The following is a 26,963-nucleotide window of genomic DNA, read 5'->3' as shown; positions in this document are numbered from 1 at the left end:
AAACTTCCAGATCCATCTTGACCCCTTTTTTAGTTCAATTGGTTTGCCCCAGTACATCCGCCACAGAGCCATCTGTTCTTAGTTTCTTAGTTTTGCTTGCACTGAGCATTGACCTTTGTTCTCCTATTAACACATGCTGCTGCCTTACCTTTATGCCACTATTAGCACCTCTCTGGTCCTGAACACCTCCTTTGTCTTATGTCCATGACAGTCTCCTTAACTCTGACCTTCTATTCTGTCTCACCCTTCTTCCCAACTATTTAATTAATTACATTTCTATTCTTCTTCAGTTTTGTAAAGGAATCACACGGACTTGAAACGTTAACTCTGTTACTCTCTCCAGAGTTGCTGCCAGAATTGCTGAGTTTATCCAGCATTTTGTGTTTGTATTTTAGATTTCCGGCAACTGTGATATTTGCTTTGACTTTTCTAAAAATGCTATTTAATTCCTACTTATTTATTTATAGTAAAGTTTCTGTTCTGGAGAATAAAGGAATGGAATTCCGTAGATGGAGAAAGAGTAAATTGGCTGTACATTGTTGGCACCAAACGGTTGGAAAATCTCCAAATACAGTGAAAAAAAAGTCTACACTTTCTGGAGATGCATGAAATCAGACTCATTTGGAAAATTCTTCTTGGTCTAGCAATTCCATTCTGTTCTGGTCTCCGAAGTAACACATTCTTTGAGTGAGAGACTTGGAACATCTTTGCCAATTCCTTGGAGTTTCAACATCTATCAGAAGGGAAGAACGAATTACATTGGGGCCTCTTATGACCTTAGGACATATTGAAATCATTCACAAATAATACTTTGGATGTATATGCCGGAATTTTATCGGCACACCTGTCCCGGAATCGAGGTGGGTGAGGCTTGCAGAATGGCAATCTCTGTTGGCCGTGGATCTTCCGAGCCTTGGGTGGGTGAGGCAGTAAAATTCTGGCAATAGTTAATATTGTGGTATAGGGAAAAAAGTGTGGTACAAAGCAATCATGGAGTCCCGATGTATCTCTAATATTCGTCTACTTGTTTTCTAAATTCTTGGTGTTTTTTCTGTATAACATCCCTCATAACTCAGAGCAGTGTCAGTGTGAGCACTGTATCATGTGCCTGCTAGCTCAAGGGTTCTCATTGTGAGCTTTATAGCATGCCCCTGTTAGCATGTTGGATTTTCAGCATGAGTTCTATACAAGATCTCTGCCAACCAGCTGCAGTCTCAGTGTGAACTCTGTAGAATATTGTAGGAGTGCAAAACGCCTTAAGTCCCTTGTTGAAGAACCTGATCAGCATGAGTCAGGAATTTTAATTACTGCATCAGGATTGCAAACTTTTCCAAGATTTAGAACTAATCATATATTTTGCCTTTTCCTTGTGGCCCCTGAAAACATAGATCATGTGTTTTTGTTTTTTTGTTGTACTATATAGTTGGTGCAAGTTGAGCTTCCATGCATGATTTTAGATCCTGCAAACCTGAGATGCGCATTGTGCAAGTTCAGAGCTTCTTCCAGTGTGACCAGATGAACATAGGACAAAAAAACAAAAGGTTCTCTTTCTATTCAGAGATATTTACAAGTGACACCTAAGTTAAGTTGTTAAACATTTTAAATGTACAGTTTACAGTAATCAGGCAATTAAACTCAAAAAAATCTAGAATATGGGTATAGATGTGTTTTTATTTATAATTCATCTTAGAAAATACTGTTGGCATTATAATCATGAAAAAGAAGCATTGCTTCAGATTGTGCTGTTAAAGAAACAGTCCATTCTAGAATGGATTGTGTAATGTAAATAAAGCTCTGGCTGTAGCATCCATGGACTTATTCCAAAACAAACTGAAATCATTCAGAACTGATATTTATACTTTGTGATAAAGTGTGGTGTTAATGTTGCTTATACACCAAAGGAAGATGACATTTTAACCTGTTTATTTTTGAATGTTAAAACCCTTTCTAACAATTGCACAGTGATCTGAAATGCTGCTTCCATGAAATGTGTGGCCTTCTCTGTCTGTCTGTTCTAATTTAGGGATTTTTTTATCACATTGAAAGGAATCTGCAGAGGTTAACACCACAAAAGAGTACTCTTTTACCCCAAATTCTCCTCCTCCCACCTCCTCAGCGTTGTAAAAGTGCTTCCAAAAGGCTGTAATTATACACAACATGATCTCAGCTTTAAAGCTAAAAAATTAGATGCTAGTCAAGTCTTTGTTTTTAACCACAGCACCTTTATTCTGTATCGCCTGAAGAAAGAGTCTTTTGTGATTTAAAGGTTATCTATATTACCATCATTTGTTTTCAAATTGTTCATGGGATGTGGGTGTCCCTGGCAAGGCTAATCCCTAATTGCCTTTGAGAAGGTGGCGGTCCGCAGCCGTCAGTGTGGCGTAGGTACACTCAGTGCTGTTAGAGAGGGAGTTCCAGGATTTTGACCTAGCAACACTGAAGGAATTTTGATGTATTTCCAAATCCAGATGACATTCGACTTGGAGGAAAACTTTCAAGTGTGGTGTTCCCATGCGTCTGTTGCTCTTCCCCTTGTGGGCGGTAAAAGGTCATGGGTTTGGAAGGTGCTGTTGAAGAAGCTTTGTTGAGGTCGTGCTGTGTATCTTGCGGGTGTAACATATTGCTGCTACTGTTTAGGAGTGGTGGAGGCAGTGAATGTTTATTGTGGTGGAAAGGGTGCCAATCAAACGATTGCTTTGTCCTGGATGGTGTCAAGCTTCTTGAATGTTGAAACTGCACTCATCAAGTCAAGTGGAGAGTGTGCCTGATTGATGGTGAACAGGTTTTGGGGACTCAGGAGGTGACTTACTCTCTGCAGAATTCCCAGCCTGTGTCTTGCTCTTGTAGCCACAGAATTTATGTGGCTAGTCCGGTTGAGTGGTAATCTTCAGGATGTTGATAGTGGGGTAATGGGAATGCTGTGGAATGTCAATGGGAGATGTTTTGATTCTCTTTTACTGGAGATGGCCATTGCTTGGCACTTTCATGGTGTGAAAGTTACTTGCCACTTGTCAACCTAAGCCTCAATATTGCCCAGATCTTGCAGCAGATGGATATGGACTGCTTCAGTATTTGAAGAGTCATAAATGGTGGTGAACATTGTGCAAACACCCATGAACAGCTCACTTCTAACTTTAGATGGGCCTGAGACAGTCATAGAGTCATAGAGGTTTATGGCACGGAAACAGGCTCTTTGGCCCAACTTGCCCATGCCGCCTTTTTTTTAAACCCCTAAGCTAATCCCAATTGCCTGCATTTGGCCCATATCCATCTATGCCCAACTTACCCATGTAACTGTCTAAATGCTTTTTAAAAGTCAAAATTGTATCCGCCTCTACTACTACCGCTGGCAACTTGTTCCAGACACTCACCACCCTCTGTGTGAAAAAACTGCCCATCTGGACAGTTTTGTATCGCTCCCCTCTCAACTTAAACTTATGCCCTCTAGTTTTAGACTCCCTCATCTTTGGGAAAAGATATTGACTATCTAGCTGATCTGTGCCTGTCATATTTTATAGGCCTTTTTAAGATCACCCCTCAGCCTCCTGTGCTCCAGAGAAAAAAGTCCCAGTATTCAGTGTTCTGACCAATGAAACCAAGCATGCCAAATGCCTTCTTCACCACTCTGTTCACCTGTGACTCCACTTTCAAGGAACTATGAACATGCACCCCTAGATCTCTTTGTTACGTAACTCTCCCAATCAGTAACTGAGTAAGTCCTGTCCTGGTTCAGTCTACCAAAATACATCACCTCGCATTTGTCTAAATTAAACTCCATCTGCCGTTCATCAGCCCACTGGTCCAATTGATCAAGATCCCGTTGCAATTGGAGATAACTTCCTTCACTGTCCACTATACCACCAATCTTAGTGTTACCTGCAAACTTACTAACAATGCCTCCTATATTCTCATCCAAATCATTAATATAAATGACAAATAACAATGGACCCAGCACTGATCCTTGAGGCTCACCGCTCATCACAGGCCTCCAGTTTGAAAAGCAACTCTCTGCAACCACCCTCTGGCTTCTGTCAAGAAGCCAATTTTGCATCCATTTAGATACCTCACCCTGGATCCCGTGAGATTTAACTTTATGCAACAACCTACCATGTAGTACCTTGTCAAAGGTCTTGCTAAAGTCCATGTAGACAACATCAACTGCACTGCCCTCATCTACCTTCTTGGTTACCCCTTCAAAAAACTCAAACATTTCAAACTCAGTCATCTGAGGAACACCTGCAGCAATGCCCCGGGACTGAGATGATTGACTTCCAATAACCACAACCATCTTCTTTTGTGTCAAGAAGTAGAAGTAGAAATAGTACAAAGAACAAAAAGAACAAAGAACAACTCAGCACGGGAAACAGGTCCTTCGGCCCAACAAGCCCGCGCCGCTGCATCCTCCTACACCTACCCTGCCCTGCGTGTGTGTGAGTGGAACCCCTAACTTAGCCAGATTCAGGGGAGAATAGTGTCAATTTGGTATACCAATCAGCCTAAGAGCACATCTTTGGGGTGTGGGAGGAAACCGGAGGAAACATCTTCCAAGTGGATGCTTTGGTTGTAATTATCCAAAAATCCTTGGATTCTGAAGTACCGGAAGGTTGGTAAACTGCCAATGTGACATCCTTATTCAAAATGGGAGGGAGAAAAAAAGCAGGTAGCTATTAAGGAAGTGATATGGAAAATCATAATCTAATCAAGCAGAGTCAGCATGGCTTCATGAAAGGAAATCATGTCTGACTAACTTATCAGAGTTTTCAAGGAAGTCTCAACCAGAGTTGATTTGATTTGATTATAGTTTGATTTATTATTGTCACATATATTAGTATACAGTGAAATATATTGTTTCTTGTGCACTACACAGACATAGCATACCATTCATAGAGAAGGAGTACAGAATGTAGTGTTACAGTCATAGCTAGGATGTAGATAAAGATTAACTTAATGCGAGGTAGGTATAATAGAAGAGAACCAGTAGAAGTGTTGTATTTGGTATTTGGACCTTGAGAAGGCATTCAACAAGGTCCTCACAAACAATCAAGCCATAAAATAAGAGCCTGTGGTGTTGAGTAGTATATTGGCATGGATAGAGAATTGGCAAATGGGCAGGAAACAGTGAGTGGGGATAAGGGGTTCTTTTTCAGGTTGGCAAACTGTAACCCATAGAGTTTGACAGGGATCAACGCTAGGACTGCAACTGTTCATACATATTCATGACTTGGAGAAATGAAGCAAATGCACTGTAGCCAAGTTTGCAGATGGCACTAAAATAGGTGGAAAAGCAAGTTGAATCAAACAGTTTGCAAAGAGATACTGATAAGTTAAGTAAGTGGGCAAAAATTTGGCAAATAGAGTATAATGTGAGAAAATGTGAAATTGTTCATTTTGGAAGGAAGAACATCAGATCAGAATATTATTTAAATGGAGAAAAACTGCAGAAAGCTGCAACACAAAGGGACTTGGGGAGAATTTGTGCATAAAACACAGAAGCTAGCACACGGGTGCAGCAGGTAATCAGGAAGACTAATGGAATATTGATTCTTATTTCAAGGAGGTTGGAGTATAAGAGTTGGGAAGTCTTTCTGCAACTGTACAAGGTACTGGTGAAACCACATCTGAAGTACTGTGTGCAATTTTGGCCCTCTTATTTAAGAAAAGGTAATGGGCAAGATATTTCCACTCTGCTGCCTTCATGGCATGGTTAGTTCTGGAGCACAAGTCTTCAGTACTATTGCTGGATTGTTATCAGGGCCTATTGGCATTGCAGTATCCAGTGCCTTCATCTGTTTCTCAATATGAACTATATTGGCTGAAAACACTGATGCTGGCGACTTCAGAAGGAGGCCAAGATGGACCTTTCACTGTGTACTTCTAGCTGAAGATTGTTGCAAATGATTCAGGGTTGACTTTTGCACTGATGTGTTGAGCTCTCATCCATCATTGGGGATGTGATATTTGTGGAGCCTGCTCCTCCATTTAGTTGTTTAATTGGCCACCACCATTCACGATTGGATGTGGCATGACTGCAGAGCTTAGATCTGAACTGTTGCTTGTGGGATTGCTTAGTCCATGACATGCTACTTCCGCCCTTTGGCATGTAAATAGTCCTGGATTGCAACTTCACCAGGTGGCATCTTTTTAGGTATGCTTGCTGCTGTTTCTAGCATGCTCTCCCGCACTTTTCATTGAACCAGCTTGATGATAATGGCAGGAGGTGGGATATACCAGTGCATGAGGTTATTGTAGTTGTATATAATCCTGCTGTTGCTGGTGATCCAGTATCTCATGCATGCATTGCCTCGAGTTGCTAGATTGGTTCAAAATTGATCCCATTTAGCAGAGTGGTGGTTATCCTCAATGTGAAGTTGGGTTTTTGTCTTTTCTTTCAGTGGGACACGATATACCCAGGAATGGTGATGGTGGGGTTTGGGATATAGTCATACTCACAGAGTTGTACCTCACAGTCAATGTCAGGATGTTGCTGGCCTGTGAGACAGCTCAAGCCCCAAGTATTAATAAGGAGGATGTTGCAGTATTGACACAGCTGGGTGTGCTGTTGTTGTTTCTGGTGCATAGGTCGATGCCTGGTGATCTGTCGGTTTCATTTTTTTTAGACTGTTTTATACAACGTGGTCAAACTAGGCTATTTCAGAAGGTATTTGAGGACCAACCTCATTGTTCTGCCTCTATGTAGGTCAGACCAGATAAGGACAGCAAACTTCCTTCACTCAAAGGCATTAATGAATCAGATGAGTTTTTATAACATTCAGCAATGATTTTGTCATAACCGTTAGGCTAGCTATTAATTCCAAATTTATTAGTTTAATTTAAATTCCACCAGCTGCCATGGTGGGATTTGAACATGTACCCAACATGCCTTAGCCTTGGTCTCTGGAATACTAGACCAGTGATATTACCACCACACCATTGACTCCACTAAAATTGTGTCCAATTGTTAGTCCAATATGGAATGATAAGTTTATTATTGGTATTCATCAAAATCTTACCTGTCCTTATTTTCAGAGCTTTTCCAGCCAACTGTTTCTGAAATCCTGGTTATATAACATGCAAGGTTTTATTCTGTTGTTGAGCAAAATAAAATTCCCTGAATTTTCAGTTTGGCACATGGACATAAACACAACGTGTGCCAATGCAAATCTACTTGCAGATTGTCCCTTTGACATAGAGTGCTTTTTCCATCTGGTGTACTTTCCTAGTCCTGAACTTTGTCCTGGTTGGAAGATTTCTCTCTGCTTGTGAGTGTAGCTCAGAAAACAAACATGAGGATCTGCTTCAATAGTAGTTGTGAAGCAAATGTTTTCTGCAGTGAACTGAAGCTGAATAATTGGTCTTATAATAACAAACTTTAAAAAGGACAGTCTGCATAAGAATATGATGAACTAAAGCTAACTGGTGCTTCTTCTGTTGGAGTAGCAGAAGACAATGAGAAGAGTCAGAAGATGTCCCGAAAAGTTAAAATACCTTAAAGAGCTGGTGCCCCTTTTCCAGACTGAAAAATCACAGTTTTTCGAGTCTTCCCTTGTCTTTGAGACCACCAAGATTACAGCTCAAGATTAGAGACAAGAAGATGTAACTGAAACAAAAGCGGGTAAGGGGGCAACAGATGCAGTGGTGGAGGAGCCTCAGCTTTTGCCATTAACGAGCTGAAATGAATTACCTGCTGTTGGCATGGATGAGAACAAAGACTGCACAGGGAGGATGGACAAACAGACAGTGGTTCAGGAAGCCGTTCACACTGGGGCAGTGTAAAGGGTTGTGGTAGTGATAGAGAATTTATGCTGGGGGATAGTTACTGTTCTCTGCAGCTGTGACAGGGAGTCCCAAAGGCTGTGTTGCCTGCCTAGTGTGAGGATTGAGGGAATTTGGTGGAAGAATTTTGGGAAATGGGAGAAGATTCTAGCTGTTGTGGTTCATGTTGAAACCAATGACATAGCTAGAAGTAAAATGAAATTCTGCCGAGGAAGGTTTGAGAAGCTAGGATACAAGTTTAAACAGCAAATGATCAAATATAATAATTTCTGGATGACTATCTATGTGTAAATTGCCATTTGCACAAAAAGATTAGAATTTTAAATTGATGGAGGAAAGATTGGTGTGAGAAGTTGAGTTTCTAAATAATGAGGCACCGCAAGAGTGAATTGTTCAGACTTTACGTAAACCGGAAAATAAAAGCAAAACATTGTGAATGCTGGGAATCTGGAATAAAATTCAGCAAGCTGGTACCATCTGTGGAGAGAGAAACAGAGTTAATGTCAATACTTCTTATGCCACAGTTGCTGCAAGTTTTTCTGGCATTTTGTATTTTTATTTTATATCAACAGATTTGGGTCCAGTATCCTGGCAAAACGAATAACATAGGTACTGGATAGTACTTTAAGCTAATAAGCAGGAGGAGGGTTCAGGCAAGACTAAGTTTCTAAGACTGAAGAGAAAAGCCAAAAGCTGTAGATCAGTCTAGCGATTTGTATCAAGAAGAAGCAGAATGTTTAATAAGACTTGTAGGACAGTAACAACGAAGGTCATGTCAGTGAAAATAGCAACAAGTGAAAATTGAGAATGCTACATCTGAGTGTTAGAAGCAGTCATAACAAGATAGATGAGTTAATGGCATGAATAGAGATAAATAATTTTGATCTAGTAGGTATCAATGAGACATGGTCGCAAGGTGACCAAGATTGAGAAGTAAATATTGTCCCTTAGAAAAGATAGGCAAAATGGAAAAGGAGATAGGATAGATCTGATAATAAGGGGTGAGATAAAAACAGTCAGGAGAAAGGATTTCAGCTTGGAAAAGCAGGATATAGAGTTAGTATGGATGAAGCTAAGGAATAACAAAAGCAGTAAAGTCTGATGGTGGGGGTCCCCTTAACAGCAAACATAGTTTTGGACATAGTTTAAATCAGGAAATTAGAGAAACATGTAGCAAGGCCAATGCTACAGTAATTGTGTGGAATGTTAATCTTTATATAAACTGGGCAATCCAAATTGGCAAAATTAGCTCAAAGGACAAATTCAGGAACACAGTTGAGACAGATTTTGAGAATGTCAAGGAACCTACCCCGCAGACTGTTTTAGATTTAAAATTGTGTAATAAGATATGTTAAGTACAGTAAAGATTCCTGTGGAGAAGAGTGATCATAACATGGTCGTATTCCGTAATCAATTTGAGAATGATGTGGTTAAACCTGAAGCTTGGGTTATATAATTAAACAGGTATACATTGCCTGAGGGAGATTGGGAAGTTTGTTTAAAAGATTTGGGGTAGATAAGCAATGGGAAATATTTAAAGAAATATCCATAATCCTCAACTCGTATATATTCCCATGAGGAATACAAGATACATTGGAAAATGGTACAACCATGGCTACCTAGAGAAGTTGAGGATAGTAATAGATTCGAAGTAGAGGCTTACAGTGTTTCCAGAAAGAGTAGTTAGCCTAAGGATTGGTAGGGTTTTAAAAATCAACAAATGATAAGAATTTGGTAAAGAGGGAGAAAATAGAATAGAATATAGGGTTAAAATGACAAAAATATAAAAACCGATTGTAAGAGCCTTACAGGTATGGAAAAAGAATGAGATAAGGGAAAGAACATGAGTCTCTTAGAGACAGAGACAGAAAAATGATAATAGGGAATGGGAAATGGCAGAGATGTTAAACAAAGAGCAATTATGGAGAACCAAGACTCTAGTGAGGCTAGGATCTTAAAATAATTAGTATTAGTAAAGAAAATGTATGAAAGGAATGTATAGGACTCAAAGACCCCTAGTCCTGATGGCTGAGATCAGTGATTATTAAAAGAAATGGCTGCAGTGATAGTGGATGCATTGCTTTTGATTTTCCAGAATCTCAGAAGCATTCCTGTAGGTTAGGAGGTAGAAAATCAACCCTTCTGTTCAAGAAAGCAGGAAGAGACATAAAACAGGAAACTGTAAACCAATTAGCCTCACGTCAGTAGGAAGGAAAATGCTAAAATCTATTACTGATGGAATAGCAGGACTCTTGGAAAATCATGGCTTTATGAAATTAAAATTGTGTTTTACGAATCAGTTTAAGTTTTTTGAAAATGTAATTATAAAGAAGGAATCAGTAGATATAGTATTTTTGGATTATCAGAAAATATTTGATAAGTAGCCACTTAATAGGTTGTTACACAAGGTTAAGGTTCATGAGGGGGCTGAGTGTAGGGTGTCAAAATTTGCTGATGACACAAAGATAAATGGAAAAGCAAATTGTGCGGAGGGTGTGGAAAGTCAGCAGAAGGATCTAGATAGGCTAAGCGTGTGGGCGAGGACCTGGCAGATGGAGTACAATGTTAGCAAGTGTGAGGTTATCCACTTTGGCAGGAATAATAGTAGGAGGGATTACTATTTAAAGGGCGAAAAGCTGCAGCATGCTATGGTGCAGAGGGACCTGGGGGTCCTTGTGCATGAGTCGCAAAAACCCAGCCTGCAGGTGCAGCAGGTGATCAGGAAGGCAAATGGGATGCTGGCCTTTATAGCGAGGGGGATTGAATATAAAAGCAGGGAGGTCTTGCTGCAACTGTACAGGGCACTGGTGAGGCTGCAGCTGGAGTACTGTGTGCAGTTTTGGTCACTGCACTTGTGCAAGGATATCTTGGCCTTGGAGGGAATGCAGAGGAGGTTCACTAGGCTGATACCGGAGTTGAGGGGGTTGGACTATGAAGAGAGGCTGAATAGACTGGGTTTGTACTGAATAGACTGGGTTTGTTTAGAAGGATGAGGGGGGATCTTATAGAGACATATAAGATAATGAAGGGGTTGGATAGGGTAGAGGTAGAGAGATTCTTCCCGCTCAGAAAGGACAGCAGGACTAGGGGGCACAGCCTCAAGACAAGGCGGGGGGGGCAGTTTAGAACGGAGTTGAGGAGGAACTTCTTCGCTCAAAGGGTGGTGAATCTCTGGAATTCTCTGCCTGTTGATGTGGTGGAGTCTACCTCACTAAATATATTTAAGACACGGGTAGATAGGTTTTTGGTAGGCAAGGGAATTAAGGGTTATGGGGAGAAAGCGGGAACGTGGAACTGAGCCACTTCAGATCAGCTATGATCTTATTGAATGGCGGGGTAGGCTCGAAGGGCTAGATGACCTACTCCTGTTCCTATTTCTTATGTTCTTATGAGATTGAGTGAATATATTAGCAAGGATTGAGGATTGCTTCCAGACATAAATCAGTCAGTAAAGCTAAACAAGTCCCTCTGGGAAAGACGGTGTAACTAGTAGATGTTGCAAGGATTAGTGATTGGGCCTTCACTATCTGTAATCTATGTTAATGACTTAGACAAAGGGACAGAGATTGATTTTTCTAAATCAACGGATATAGAGAGAGGGTTGAAAAGCAGCGGTGAAGCTGAAAATCAGCCATGATCATATTGAATGGTGGAGCAGGCTTGATGGGCTGTATGGTCCATTCCTGTTATTATTCCTTATGCTCTTATATTGTTGGAATGTTTGAAATTATCTGCTTTGGTAGGAAGAACAGAAATGCAAGAATTTTTAAAATCGTGGGATATTAGATTGTCCTTACATATTACAGAAGGTTAACATGCAAATACAGAAAATAATTACAGTCAAATCCCAGGGAGCCACCCACAAATTTGTGTTAAGCGCAACTTTGTGATAGCCAAGGAGGCCCCATTCCTGTATGGATGCACTTCTGTCATTCAAAATGCCTAAAAACACGGTCTGTGTCAAACAAAGCAGATTCAGATGCCAAATGAAAGCATTGTCAAGCAGTAAATGTGAAAAAAAAATCTTTATTTAGTTTGTTTATACCTTAAAATGGCCTGATCATGTAAAAGGCTGGAGCTTTGAACGTAAGAACATAAGAAATAGGAACAGGAGTAGGCCATCTAGCCCTTCGAGCCTGCCCCGCCATTCAATAAGATCATGGCTGATCTGTCGTGTCTCAGTTCCACATTCCCGCCCTCTCCCCATAACCCTTAATCCCCTCGCTTATCAAAAACCCATCAACCCGCGTCTTAAAAATATTTAGCGAGGCAGCCTCCACCACCTCAACGGGCAGAGAATTCCAGAGATTCACCACCTTTGAGTGAAGAAGTTCCTCCTCAACTCCGTTCTAAACCGCCCCCCCCCACTTTATCTTGAGGCTGTGCCCCCTAGTCCTACTGTCCTTTCTGAGCGGGAAGAGTCTCTCCACCTCTATCCTATCCATCCCATTCATCATCTTATATGTCTCAATGAGATCTCCCCTCATTCTTCTCAACTCTAACGAGTACAAGCCTAGTTTATTCAGCCTCTCCTCATAGCTCAACCCCCTCAACTCTGGCATCAGCCTAGTAAACCTCCTCTGCACTCCCTCCAAGGCCAAAATATCCTTGCGTAAGTACGGCGACCAAAACTGCACACAGTACTCCAGCTGCGGCCTCACCAATGCCCTATACAGCCGCAGCAAGACCTCCCTACTTTTATATTCAATCCCCCTCGCTATGAAGGCCAGCATCCCATTAGCCTTCCTGACCACCTGCTGCACCTGCAGGCTGGGTTTTTGCGACTCATGCACAAGGACCCCGAGGTCCCTCTGCACCGTCGCCTGCTGCAGTTTTTCGCCACGTAAGTAATAGTCCTTCCTACCATTATTCCTACCAAAGTGGACCACCTCGCACTTGCCAACATTAAATTCCATTTGCCAGTTCCTCGCCCATTCGCCCAGCCTATCTAGATCCTTCTGCAGACTCTCCACACCCTCCGCGCAATTTGCCGTTCCACCAATCTTGCAATCTTTGCATTGAAAAATGTAGGGAATTAGCTCAGGAAAAACTCCACAATTTTTTTCTGCTTGCTGTGCTCCTTTTTAGATATATGTGATACAGTTTGCCATGTTGTCACTGCAGTCAAACATATTTTTGGTACTTACGTCCTGAATCATTTCTAGGACCTTTGCGACATTGGCCATGGAAATAGGCAGGCAAGTTGGCTTTTTGTCAATGCTCCTTCAATGTCAGGATAAGCAGCCATTCTCACCTTCCTCCTTGTTGGAGAGAATACATGCTGGTCGAACTGTTCCAAGATATTTGCCTTGTGTTTCATAATGATGGACAAACACGTTAGTGGAATCTCACACTTCTTTGGGATGTCCACTTTCCACTTCACACCATGGTTTTCCACTTGCTGTTTCAACTTCACCTTCTCTCTAATCAATGGCATTTAAACTTTCTTACAGGTTTAGCAATACTCGCAGGCTTTGCATATCCTTTCATAGTGAGGTGTGCTCCAAGGTTTTGTGCTCTTGTACGGTCCAACTTTGCTCTAATGAGCCAGCGAAGTCATGTGCCCAATTTAAACAAAGTTAGCTATTCCGGAGTTACTGAGTGCAAAGTTTCAGCTTATCACAGCCATCATTCTATGGGATTTGCTATTCTGCTGGCAGGATCAGTTGATGACTTTGATACAATGAGAATTTTGTGTCATCTGAGTTTGAATCATCACATTTTCACTTCAGGAAAGCAAATTGTATGTTCCCCTTCATTGCTGCGATTGTGGTGATACCACCCACGCCTCCGAGTATCGTGTATAGTTTTCATATTATTCGTTACATTAATTTCAGTCATTTGATCTTTTAGACTACAACCAATTTACAAGTTAATTGTAGTTCTAGAGTGACCTTCTAGCAAGCATTTTATCCTGGCTTGGATGTTACATTCTATCCATGTGGGTTAAAGTTCAAACCAACCAAGTTGAATTTTCACACTGGCTAATGATTGCCCCTTAAAATCAGATTATTTCTACTCAAAAAAACACACAAAAGCCACAGCTTAAATAACCACCTGGTTAATAGTGTAAATACTATAGTAAAATGTGGCTCTGGTTTCTTGACCTGAGGTTAATATTTTCCAGATATTGAAGCAGACATACAAGAGTTTGTTGTTGGAGAAAGGCTAATGATATTATAATCTCTCTGTTTTTTTCCTTAACACCGCAATGATTAACTGTAAAGTGCAAGCACTTTGTGTGGATTTGTAGATTGAGGAGAGGCCGTGATCACTGACCATGTGGTGCAGCTCAGAGTAACACAAATCAAAAAAAAACTCAAATTGATCAATTTTCCCAGGCTGACGTGGCTGACCTTTTGGTTAACACTGGAAGAGTGCAGAAGTGTCATCTGGAGCTCAAACTCAGGGTTTTGGAGTTTGAGTGGCAGCCGGCATCATCACCATTCACCCAGTGAGGCTGGAAGCTACCTGTATGGTATGTGTCCCACTCCACAGCTTAAGAATGTGCAGGCAAAGGGGGAATAAGTGATTACCAGATGGACAAGACAGACCCAAGCAACTAGATCAGGAATCCCCTGAATGCACCTGGCTTTCTAACCATTACTAAGGACTGCATCATGAGTGGCTCAGTTTTATAGAGTGGTGAGGAGGAAGTCGGGATGGCGGTAGTGATGAGTCAATAGTTCGGAGAACAGAAAACCATTTCCACAGCTGCAGGCTTGATTCTAGGATAGCATGCTGACTCCTGGGGTCAGGATCCAGGATATCGCAGGGGAGTGCATTCCGAGGGGCGGGGTCAGGGAAGTGGTGCAGTTAGGTGAGGAGCCAGAAGCTGTGATACCAATGACATAGACAGAGAGAGGGATGAGGTCCTGAGGGCTGATTCTAGAGACCCAAGAAAGAAATTTTTTAGAAATTGTAATTACTTTCAGGAAATAGGAGGAGGAGAGTACTGAAAAGACGGTGCAGGAGGAGAGGATTTTAGATCCACAGAATCACGGAAACGTTACAGCAAAGAAGCCCCATGATATCTGCACCAACTCTCTAAGTAAACAATTCACCTGGTACCATTCCCCACCTTCTCCCTCGGGCACTGCACATTCTTCATTTTCAGATGACAGTCTAATTTCCTTTTGAATGCCTCAATTGAACCTCTCTCTGCCACATTCTTAGGCAGCGCATTCCAGACCTTCATCACTCGCTGCGTGAAAAAGATTTTCCTCATGTCACTTTTGCTGCTTTTGTCAATTACTTTAACTCTGCACCCTCTCATTCTCAATTCGTTTATGAATGGGATCAGTTTCTCCCTATCTGCCTTGTCCAGGCTCCTCATGATTTGAATACCTCTATCAAATCAAATCTCCTCTCAACTTCTTTTCTGTAAGGGAAATAGTCCTAACTTCTCGAATGTTTCTTCATAACTGAAGTTTCTCATCCCTGGTACCATTCTCATTAATCTTTTCTGCATTCTCTGTAATGACTTCACATCCTTTCTAAAATGTTGTGTCCAGAACTGGATGCAGTACTCCTGCGGAGGCTGAACTAGTGTCTTATACAGGTTTAACATCACTTCTATGCTCTTGTACTATATGCCCCTATTATTAAAGCCCAGGATACTGCATGATTTATTAATGATTCTCTCAACCTGCCCTGCCACTTTCAGTGATTCATGCACATCTACATTCAGGTCCTGCTGTTCCTGCACTCTAGTCTTAGGAAATGAAGTTTAGGAGGCGGAAGGGATATCAGCGGAGAACACTCTAGGTGGGATTCTCTGATTTCTTCTACACCTGCAGCGCTGCCAGCAAGAATTTGGCGCTTAGCAGCCACACTGGAGAAACCCGGCTACGGATGAGGTCAGAGGCTTTCAGCTTTTGTCTAGTGACCATAATTCAGGCAGATTTTGTGTTGTTCTGAAAAAGAACAAAAATAGACCGGAAGCAAAAGTTTGACTTGGGTAAAGGCCAATTTTACTCAGATGCCAGTATGAAAAGTGGACTGAAAACAGTTATTTGAAAGCAAATAGATATTAGAGCAATGGGAAGCTTTCAAGGAAGAGACAGTGAATGTTCAATCAAATAAGAACATAAGAAATAGGAGCAGGAGTAGGCCATCTAGCCCTTCGAGCCTGCCCCGCCATTCAATAAGATCATGGCTGATCTGTCGTGGCTCAGTTCCACATTCCCGCCCTCTCCCCATAACCCTTAATCCCCTCTCTTATCAAAAACCCATCAACCCGCGTCTTAAAAATATTTAGCGAGGCAGCCTCCACCACTTCAACGGGCAGAGAATTCCAGAGATTCACCACCCTTTGAGTGAAGAAGTTCCTCCTCAACTCCGTTCTAAACCGCCTCCCCTTTATCTTGAGGTTGTGCCCCCTAGTCCTACTATCCTTTCTGAGCGGGAAGAGTCTCTCCACCTCTATCCTATCCATCCCATTCATCATCTTATACGTCTCAATGAGATCTCCCCTCATTCTTCTAAACTCTAACGAGTACAAGCCTAGTTTATTCAGCCTCTCCTCATAGCTCAACCCCCTCAACTCCAGCATCAGCCTAGTAAACCTCCTCTGCACTCCCTCCAAGGCCAAAATATCCTTGCGTAAGTACGGCGCCCAAAACTGCACACAGTACTCCAGCTGCGGCCTCACCAATGCCCTATACAGCCGCAGCAAGACCTCCCTACTTTTATATTCAATCCCCCTCGCTATGAAGGCCAGCATCCCATTCGCCTTCCTGATCACCTGCTGCACCTGAAGCTGGGTTTTTGCGACTCATGCACAAGGACCCCAAGGTCCCTCTGCACCGTCGCCTGCTGCAGTTTTTCGCCATGTAAGTGATAATCCTTCCTACCATTATTCCTACCAAAGTGGACCACCTCGCACTTGCCAACATTAAATTCCATTTGCCATTTCCTGGCCCATTCGCCCAGCCTATCTAGGTCCTTCTGTAGACTCTCCACACCCTCCGCACAATTTGCCTTTCCTCCAATCTTGGTGTCATCAGCAAATTTCGACGCCCTACACTCGGTTCCCTCCTCCAGATCACCTATATAAATGGTAAATAGCTGAGGCCCCAGCACCGACCCCTGGGGCACTCCACTAGTCACCATCCGCCAATCCGAATAGCACCCATTGACCCCAACTCTCTGCCTCCTATTTGACAACCAATCCTCTATCCACGCTAACACCCTACCCCCAACTCCCTGTCCCCTGACCTTCTGCAATAACCTCCTGTGAGGTACCTTGTCAAACGCCTTCTGAAAATCCAGAAAGACCACATCCACCGGCTCTCCTCTATCCACCGCCCTAGACACATCCTCATAGAACTCCAGTAAATTTGTCAGACATGACTTCCCTTTAACGAAACCGTGCTGCGTCTGCTCTATCAAGCAATTCCTCTCAAGATGCCTCGCTATTTCCTCCTTGATGACGGATTCTAACATTTTACCTACAACAGATGTTAAATTAACCGGCCTGTAATTCCCCGCCTTTTGCCTGGCACCCTTCTTAAACAACGGCGTAACATTAGCCGCTTTCCAATCTTCCGGCACTTCCCCGGAATCCAGCGACGTCTGGAAAATAACCACCAAGGCATCCACTATCACCTCCGCCATTTCTTTCAGAACCCTCGGATGCATTCCATCCGGTCCTGGTGACTTGTCCACAATCAGTCCCTCCAGTCTGTCAAGCACCTCCTCCCTAGTAACAGTAATGTCATTAAGATCCTCCAGTCCTACCACCTTTCCATCTCTAACACCCGGGAAATTATTCACGTCCTCCTCCGTGAAGACAGAAACAAAAAAGATGTTTCCACAAAGGAAAAAGGTGGAACTCCCAAATCCAGAGCACTTTGGACAACATACTGTAAACATACTGGACAGGGTAAATCAAAAAAGGAAGCGATAGCCAGATCCATAGAGTACAGAAAGCCAAGAGGAGTATGGAAGGTTCAGGGGTGAAATGGAAAGCAAAGCGATGGCATGAAAAATTATTGACAGGCAAAATCAGGAGAAATCTAAAAGTCTTTTAGAAGCACATAAAGAGCCAGACAGTAACTGTGGAAAGAAACAAAGAATACATTCTGTTTGAGAGACCCAGAAAGTAATTTGTGTGTGGAGGCAGAAAACATGGGCATGCTTCATAATGAAAATGTTACTTCTGCCTTCACAAAAGAGGAAGGCCTTATGCTTGAGGAGGAGACATGTGAAATCTTGGATGGGTTAAACGGAATGTGAAGAAGTTTTGCATCTTAGGAAGTTGATAAACCACCAGGCCAGGCTGAAACTGTCTGTTGGCTCTGACATCCATCATTATTAAGTGCTTCAAAATATTAGTTATGAAATGAATGAATTCCAGCCTCCCAGGTTGCCTGGATCCGCTGCAGTTCACCGACCGCTGCAACAGGTCCACAGCAGATGCCATCTCCCTAGCCCTGCATTCAATCCTAGAGCATCTAGATAACAAAGCCATCTATGCCAGACTCCTATTTATTGACTACTGGTAAGCTTTCAACACCATATTCCCATGAAACTTATCTCCAAACTCCATGGCCTGAGGCTCAGCTCCTCCCTCTGCGACTGGACCCTGAACTTTCTGAACCACAGACCGCAATCAGTAAAGTTAGGCCCCCACGATCATCCTCAACACCAGTGCAGCACAAGGCTGCTCCCTCAGCCCCTTGCTGTGCATCCTGTACATCTATGACTATGTGATCAAATCCCCCTACAACTCGATTTTCAAGTTCATTGTTGACATACTGTCGTGGGTTGGATCTCAAACAATGACAAGATGGAGTATAGGAATGAGATAGAAAATCTGGTGAACTGGTGCGATGACAATAATCTCTCCCTCAATGCCAACAAAACGAAGGAGATAGTCATTGACTTCAGGAAGCATAGTGGAGGATATGCCCCTGCCTACAACAATGAGGATGAAGTAGAAATGGGCAAGAGCTTCAGGTTTTTAGGTGTCCAGATCACAAACAACCTGTTCTGGTCTCTCCGTGCCAACACTATAGGTAAGAAAGCCCACCTCTATTTTCTCAGAAAACTAAGGAAATTTGACATGTCCGCCATGACTCTCATCAACTTTTACCGATGCACCATAGGAAGTATTCTTTTTGGTTGTTTCACAGCTTAGTACGGCTCCTGCTCTATCTAAGGCCGCGAGGAACTACAAAGGACCGTGAACGAAGCCCAATCCATCACTCAAACCAGCCTCCCACTCATTGACATTGTCTACACTTCCAGTTGCCTCGGAAAAGCAGCCAGCGTAGTTAAGGATCTCACACAACCTGGACATACTCTCTTCCACCTCCTCCTTGCAGTGTTTATGGGGATAAGATGGGGGAGAGGGCTGAGTTAAGATACTCTGTCAAAGAGTTGGTGCAGACTCAATGTTTTTTTTTAGACAACAGCTCTGGTCACCACATTGCAAGAAGAATGTCATTGCACTCAAGTGGATACAAAGGACATCCATAGGATGTTGTCAAGGCTGGAAAATTTTAGTAATGAGGTAAGGTAGGATTGGCTGGTGTTGTTTTCTTTAGAGCGGAGAATGCTAAGGGGAGAATTAATTGGTACATAAGATTATGAGGTGCCTAGATAGAATGGATAGGAATGATTAATTTGCCTTTACAGTGAGGTGAATAACAAGAAGGTATGGAGTTAAAGTAATTGGTAGAAAACAATTAAGAATTCTATTCACCCTGAAGCTGATGGTGGTTTGGACCTCACTGCCTGAAAGGGTGCTGGAGGCAGAAACCCTCACCAGATTTAAGAAGTACTTGGATATTGACTTGAAGTGTCATGAGCTTCAAGACGTTGAACCAAGAGCTAGAAAGTGGGATTACGCTGGATAGCTCTTTTTTGGCTGCCACAGACTACTTCTGTGGTGTAAATAACTATGACCGCTGGTGTCAACCCAATTGCAGTCTAACATTAATCAGTATGAGCAGTAAAAGAGATGAAATGCAGGGAGAAAAGTTTGTAAATTTAACTATTGCATTCTCCAGCCCATGAGCACTGTTTTTACTTGCAAATTATAATTTCCTGAGATTTAACATAGAATCATAGAGTCCCTAAGATGCCATTCAGCCCATCAAGTCTGCACTGACAACAATCCCACCTAGGCTCTATCCCCACATATTTATCCTATTAATCTCTCTAACCTACACATCCTGGGTCACTAAGGGACAATTTAGCATGGTCAATGCACTTAATCCGCACATCTTTGGAGCACCCGGAGGAAACCTACACAGACACAGGGAGAACATGCAAACTTCACACAGACAGTGACCCAAGCCAGGAATTGAACCGGGTCTCTGGAGCTGTAAAGCAGCAGTGCTAACCACTATGCCACCGTGCAACATGGATAATTATAACCATTACAAATCCTTCAAAATACTTATATATATTGTGGAATGGTAACTAATTTAGCTCTTTAAGATAAGTTCACTGAGGAGTTACAATTTGTTTCAGTTTATCTGTTGAATTATTGTCACTGTACAAACTGCAACAACCGTTTCCCTGGCCCACTTTCTAATCTATTTAAATCACTTAGAAGGCTGGTTTAAATCTACCAATTCCAAGATTTTTATTTAATTAAACACAATTCTAAAATAGGCATATCATAATCAGGTTGACTAAAATTAGGATTTAAGATTTGCTACATTTTGAAAAGATTTGTTTACATTTGAGATGAAAATAGACACCACTGGAAGTCCTGCTGTTTTAGTTTAAGTAGAGAAACTCCCAGTTACTCAAAACTGCAAAGAAATAAATTGGAGAAACTATCAACAGTAATTTTCTTTGAAAGAATGCTAAATTGGATTACATTATGAAACCTTTCTCACGACCTTGAGTAGACATCAACAAGAGAACTTTATCTCTTTCATCTGGGCAGGATTTGATTCTTCGGCCAAGAATGGTAATCCAACCCACTCGACCATACAATAACTACCTTATGGTGTTTGGAGTCCGGGCCCCTCACAAGTGTACATGATGTGTGAATACCGAAACTCAAGATTGAACACAAAGTATCAAGCAAAATGATTCCAAAATGCACAAACTGGGTTGCCATTCACTCCACCGAGTATTTTTAATTTCCACAAATTTAGTTGGAATTGTTGTACGGTCACATCTGAGCTGCTGCCGGACCTTTGTGAACATCAGAAACTATGCTTGTGAGCAACACCTAAAGTATCTAACAAAATTGGAATGAAAACCATCCAGTACTGACATGATTCAAAAGGTGACACATTGGTTAGCTGCCTTACAGCGCCAGGGACCCAGGTTAAAAACCAACTTAGGTCACGGCCTGTGTGGACTCTGCATGTTCTCCCCGTGTCTGCGTGGGTGTCCTCCAGTTTCCTCCCAGAGTCTAGTTAGGTGCATTGGCCATGTTAAATTCTCCCTCGGTGTACCCGAACATGGGCCAAAATGTGGCAACTAAGGGATTTTCACAGTAACTTCACTGCAGTGTTAATGGAAGCTTACTTGTGACACTAATTAATAAACTTTAAACAACATTGCTTAATACAGATATCCCCTGTAAAGTTAGCAACTGATCTCTCATAGTATGGTTAGGTGCATTGACCCGAACAGGCGCCAGAGTGTGGCTACAAGGGGATTTTCACAGTAACTTCATGGCCTTAAAACTTTAGTATATCTATCTGTTCCTTTATAATGAATAATCTCTTCCTTACCACAAATTTACACTGAAATAGGAGTAAGCATTTTCTTCACAGTCAAAACATGAGCAGGGCACTTAGTTGGAAGCAGTTAGCACCTGAGATGAACAGTGCAGGGCCAAGCTCCCACCCTTCTATAAGTTAAGTAAGTGATAGAGGCCATACATAGTCGGAAAGTCCCAGAAATGCTGCAGTTTCAGAATTGTGCAAAATACTGGCCCCAGAATTGGCCTCCTCCTGAATAAGATCTTGTAACATGTGATTCACATCAACACATTTACAAGCATGTAGGAAGGAGTAAAATCTTGCTTATCTACAAAAAAGATATGGCCTAGTTAACTGTAAACCTGGAGATCAATTTCCTTGTTAAACTTTGATGCCAAAATCCTGGCAGTATGCCTAAACTGCCTAATTTTCAAATTGGCACAAAGGAAGACAAATCTTTGTCTGCAGGGGAGACTCAACAGACCATATCCAATATTTGCTCATCATCCTATAATACAACTGTTTCCTTCAAAATCGGAAATGCTTTTAATTAATACATTTGTCTACTTGAATTTGTCTGAAAGGAAATGCTTCAGGGTAAAACTCATCGAAGTCATTGCATAACTAACATTGCTATAACTTGATCAGGAACCAGTGGACCAGTTAATTTGATCAGGAACCAGTGGACCCATTTTCCTCTTTGCTCTTATCATAGAACCATGTACCATTAACCTCAACATGACTGTCGTAAGTGCTGAGTACAAAATATCTCTGTAAGCCAACAGCATCCACCACCATGCCATTGTTTCTCTCAAATACAATAGCTGGAATTCTCTGGGTCTTGCATGCCCTGAACATAAGAACATAAGAAATAGGAGCAGGAGTAGGCCATCTAGCCCCTCGAGCCTGCCCCACCATTCAATAAGATCATGGCTGATCTGAAGTGGCTCAGTTCCACTTTCCCATTTTCTCCCCATAACCCTTAATCCCCTTGTCTATCAGAAACCTATCTACCCGTGACTTAAATATATTCAGCGAGGTAGCCTCCACCACTTCAATGGACAGAGAATTCCAGAGACTCACCACCCTTTGAGTGAAGAAGTTCCTCCTCAACTCTGATCTAAACCGCACCCCCCCCCACTTATTTTGAGGCTGTGCCCTCTAGTTCTGCTATCCTTTCTAAGTGGGAAGAATCTCTCTACCTCTACCCTATCTTTCCCCTTCATTATCTTGTATGTCTCTATAAGATCCCCCCTCATCCTTCTAAACTCCAACGAGTACAGATCCAGTCTATTCAATCTCTCCCTATAGGCTAATCCCTTCATCTCCGGTATCAGCCTAGTGAACCTTCTCGGCACTCTCTCCAAGGCCAAAATATCCTTTCGCAAATGCGGCGACCAAAACTGCACACAGTACTCCAGTTGCAGCCTCACCAGTACCCTGTACAGTTGCAGCAAGACCTCCCTGCTTTTATATTCTATCCCCCTCGTGATAAAGCCCAACATTCCATTCGCCTTCTTGATCACCTGCTGCACCTGCAGACTGGGATTTTGCGATTTGTGCACAAGGACCCCCAGGTCCCTCTGCACCGTAGCATGCTGCAGCTTTTCGCCTTTTAAATAATAATCCCTCCTACTATTATTCCTACCGTTGCCAGTGAGAATGGAGAACTTGGCACTCAGCCAAACCTCCATTAGTAGCTGCAGGACCGGAGAATCCCAGCCATGGGCAAAGTCTGAGAATTCTGACCAAATCTCTGTTCAAAAAGGAGAAAGGGAGAAAACAGAAAACTGTAGGTTAGCTTGAGATCAGTGGACAGGAAAGTGTTGGCATCTATTAGTAAGGAAGTCTTAAAATACACTTAGAAAATCTTACTTGATCAGAGAAGTCAACATGGTTTTACCAAAGGGAAATGGCATTTGAAAATTTATTAGGGTTTTTTAAGGATGTAATTAGTGGGGTAGGCAAAAGGGAATCACATGAATTTCCAAAAGGCGTTCGATAAGATGCCATGCAAAAGGTTTGACACACACAATAAGGGCCCATAGAGTTGAGAGCAATATATTTGTATGGATAAAAGTATTGATTAATGGATGGAAAGCAGAGGAGGGAGAAATGGGGCAATTTAAAGTTGGCAAACTGCAACTAGTAAGAGTGCTGCAAGGATCAGTTCTGGGTCTTAGCTATTTATAATTTATATTAATGACTTCGATTAAGAGACAAAGTAACATTTTCAAATTTGCTGACAATGCAAGGCTTGGTGTAAGGAAAGGGAGTGCAAGGAGGACGCAAGTATCAAAGAGAAATAGTCAGGTTAAGGAAGTATGTCACAAGGTGAGGTATAATGTGAGGAAGTGCAAGATTATTCACTTTGTTAATAATGGAAAAGCAGATTTCTTAAAAAGATTAAAAACTCCAAAATGTTCAATGTCAGGGGACTTGGTCATACTCAAATAAGTATCACAAAAGTTGGAATGCAGTAAGCAATGAGGAAGGTAGTTGGCATGTTGACCTTTAATACAAACGGATTAAAGGACAAGAATAAAGAAGTCTTGTTAAAATTGTTTTGGGCTTTAGTGAGATCACACCTGGAGTACTGTGCACGGTATTGGACTCCGTATTTAAGGAAGGATATGCTTACCTTGGAGGTAGTATAGTGGAGGTTCACAAGTTTTATTCCTGGCCTGAGAAGATTGTCCTAAGATGAAAGACTGAATGAATTGGGCCCATACTCTTTGGCAAATGGAAGAATGAGAAGTGATCTCATTTAAACATACAAGGGTCTGAATGGGCTTGACACCAAGATATTGTTTCCCCTTGCTAGGGAATCTGGAACACAGGGAAACAGCCTTAGGATAAGGGATCAATCATTCAGGACTGAGATGAGGAAAAATTCTTCACACAGAGTGTTGTGAATCTTTGGGATTGAAAGATTCACAGTCTTCCAGTCGTGATTGTTTTTACTTGCGGAGCAGGGGATTTGGTGTTCCATTCCTACTGCTCTTTTTTATGTTCTCAATTCACTCACTAACTTCATAAAATATTTGAATCCCCTTGGAGAATGGGTTAAATTACACAAACGTGCAAGTTACAGCAGTGATCATGAAAGCATATATATTATGTATTGTAATAAATAATGGGAAATGTTGGAAACACTCAGCATTTCATGCAGCACCTTAGGAGAGAGAAGTAGAGTTAATGTTTCAGGTCAGTTACCTCTCATCAGGACCAGAACAAGTGTAACAATTTAAGCAAATTCAGGGAAAATCAGGGAGGGGAAGAAAGACTGAAAAGAAGGGCTTGTGATAGGGTGACAGGCAGAAGTGATTGAATGATGAATAGGATGGTGGAATAAGATAGAAAAGGGTGGGAATGAGACAAACAAAGGAACAAACGTTGGGTCAAGACAAGATGTTATTGGCAAGAGACAAATATTTACCAGTAACTGCCTTGCACAAAAACATAATAAACACAACAATGTTATATTAAACATAATATAAAATAATGATTATAGTTTGAAATTATTGAACTCGGTGTTAAGTCCAGAAGGTTCTAAGATATCTAAATGAAAAGTGGAGTGCTTTTCCAGAAGCTTTTGTTGAGATTATTTGTCTTCAGCCAGCCATACTTGTCCAGAGTGGTCAGAATTCTAGTGGAGCAGGAATTAAAAAGTGTATTACACATTCATGTCCGTCTTTCAGTTTAATAGTCTACATTTCCTGCATGCACTGTGGTCTCCAAAACATCGGATTCACATTTCGTTGAACACCTTTGTTCAGCCCGCAGGCATGACAATCAGATTCCACTTGTTATTTTAATTCTCCACCTCACTTACATTCTGACCTTTCTATCATCCAGCTCCTTATGTGATCCACCGAGGAATAGAACTTCATCTTTTGCATAAGGCATTTTAAAAACTCACCATCAAGTTGAACAGTTTCAGCTCATAATCACCACTGGCAGTTTAATGGATAGCAATTTCTGGTAACCTGTTGCCCTCCACAGCTTCTCCAGGCTGATTTTTTATTTGTTTATTTATCCTGCTACCATCCCCTTTAGTCTTGCACCATAATCCCTTTTTGTCATTTATTTAGCCCTGCCTTTCAGCCAAACACAAACTTTCAATTTTGTCCTTTCCTCCCCTCTGCCTCTTTCCCTGACTCAGTACTTGCTTAAAACCAGGTACATCAGTGATGTTTTCCAATTCTAATGAAAGATCGCTGAGATAGCACAGTGTAGGAACATTAGGATGGACACACAAAGGGAATAGAGATGGGTGATTATTTAATTTTAGATGCAATATCAATTGATTTCATTTTTACATTTGACTTGAAATGTTTATTTTGTGGTGTTTCACATTTGTGGTGAGTTGGACTTGATGGTGGTCAGTAAGTGAGGGAAGGTAAAGTACGGGACTGGGATTACAGTTACTGCTATCACAATCGCATGAGTTGTTCACAGATTAGACTGGTACCTGGAATGGGTGGGTTGTCACATGAGGAGTGGTGAGACAAGTTAGGCTTGTATCTGTTGGAGTTCAGAAGAGTAAGAGGTGACTTGATTAAAACATAGAAGATTCTCAATGGTCTTGGCAGGATGGATGTGGAAAGGAAAGGATCACCATTTAAAAATAAGACGAATCAGGAGACATTTATTCAGTCACCCCAAGCATTTACCAAGCTGTGTGAATGTATTTCCAATTCAACCTGTTCTAGGGTGAGGCTGGGCCAGTGGGAGTTTCTTTTCTGCAATGTCTCTGGCTGGTATTAAAGGTTGGAGAGGTTGCCCAGCTTCTCCTTTCAAATCTTTTCCCTCTGTAGGACCAGGGTGCCTCCAGATTAATGCCTGCCTTCCTTCTGTTCCGCATAAGCAAGGAAGCATTTCCTTCCCCTGCCGCTTCAGGTGGAGATTAAAGATCCCACAGCCCCTGCTTGAAGAATATTCCCCTGGTGTAATAACCAATGTTACACCAACAGACTCACATCATTCCTCCCTCTTCCCTTTACTCACCCTCAACAATTAAAGGGGAGAATGGGGCAGTGAGGGGCTCAGAAACAGGAGAAGCACCATATCAATGATTTCTGTTCTATCCTTCTAAACTCCAGGATATATATGTCTACTCTACTCATGTTCATCCGACATCTTGTCCTGCTCTCTGTGAATGCTGATCCTTTTCCAAGTCATGGCTGATTCCAAGAGGAAAGCCTACTACTGTACCCATGTCTGTGAGCAACTGGTTTATGCAGAAACAAAAATTCCTGTCACACCATTCCCTGCAAACTTTTGCAACTTTAGACAACTATAGAAAGGACCAGACAACAGAAGAAAACCAACCGGGGTTGATCCCTTTAAATAATGCCGGGAAGGGTTCTTCCTGCTGCTGAATACGTGGCCAGCTGCGTAGTGTTAACAAAGGTGCATTAGCTGGAGCGTCAAGCTCCCAAAGTGGCATTACTAGTGTCGAATCATTGATGCCATGCATTGCACATTGTGTGTCATTGTCCAATTATG

General features: G+C 41.9%; 1 protein-coding gene across 11 annotated transcripts in view; it reads left to right on the top strand.

The window, feature by feature from the left end:
• The window catches only part of LOC145344930 (DNA (cytosine-5)-methyltransferase 3A-like), a 505,928-nt gene that overhangs the window by 193,202 nt on the left and 285,763 nt on the right, over positions 1 to 26,963 (top strand). The gene's annotated exons all lie outside the window — the stretch shown is intronic.

The sequence above is a fragment of the Carcharhinus amblyrhynchos genome, chromosome 7, assembly GCF_965287045.1.
Source record: "Carcharhinus amblyrhynchos chromosome 7, sCarAmb.v2.hapA, whole genome shotgun sequence".
NCBI lineage: Eukaryota > Metazoa > Chordata > Chondrichthyes > Carcharhiniformes > Carcharhinidae > Carcharhinus > Carcharhinus amblyrhynchos.
Note: the sequence above shows the minus strand (reverse complement) of the source record. Positions and strands in the feature narration are given on the sequence as shown.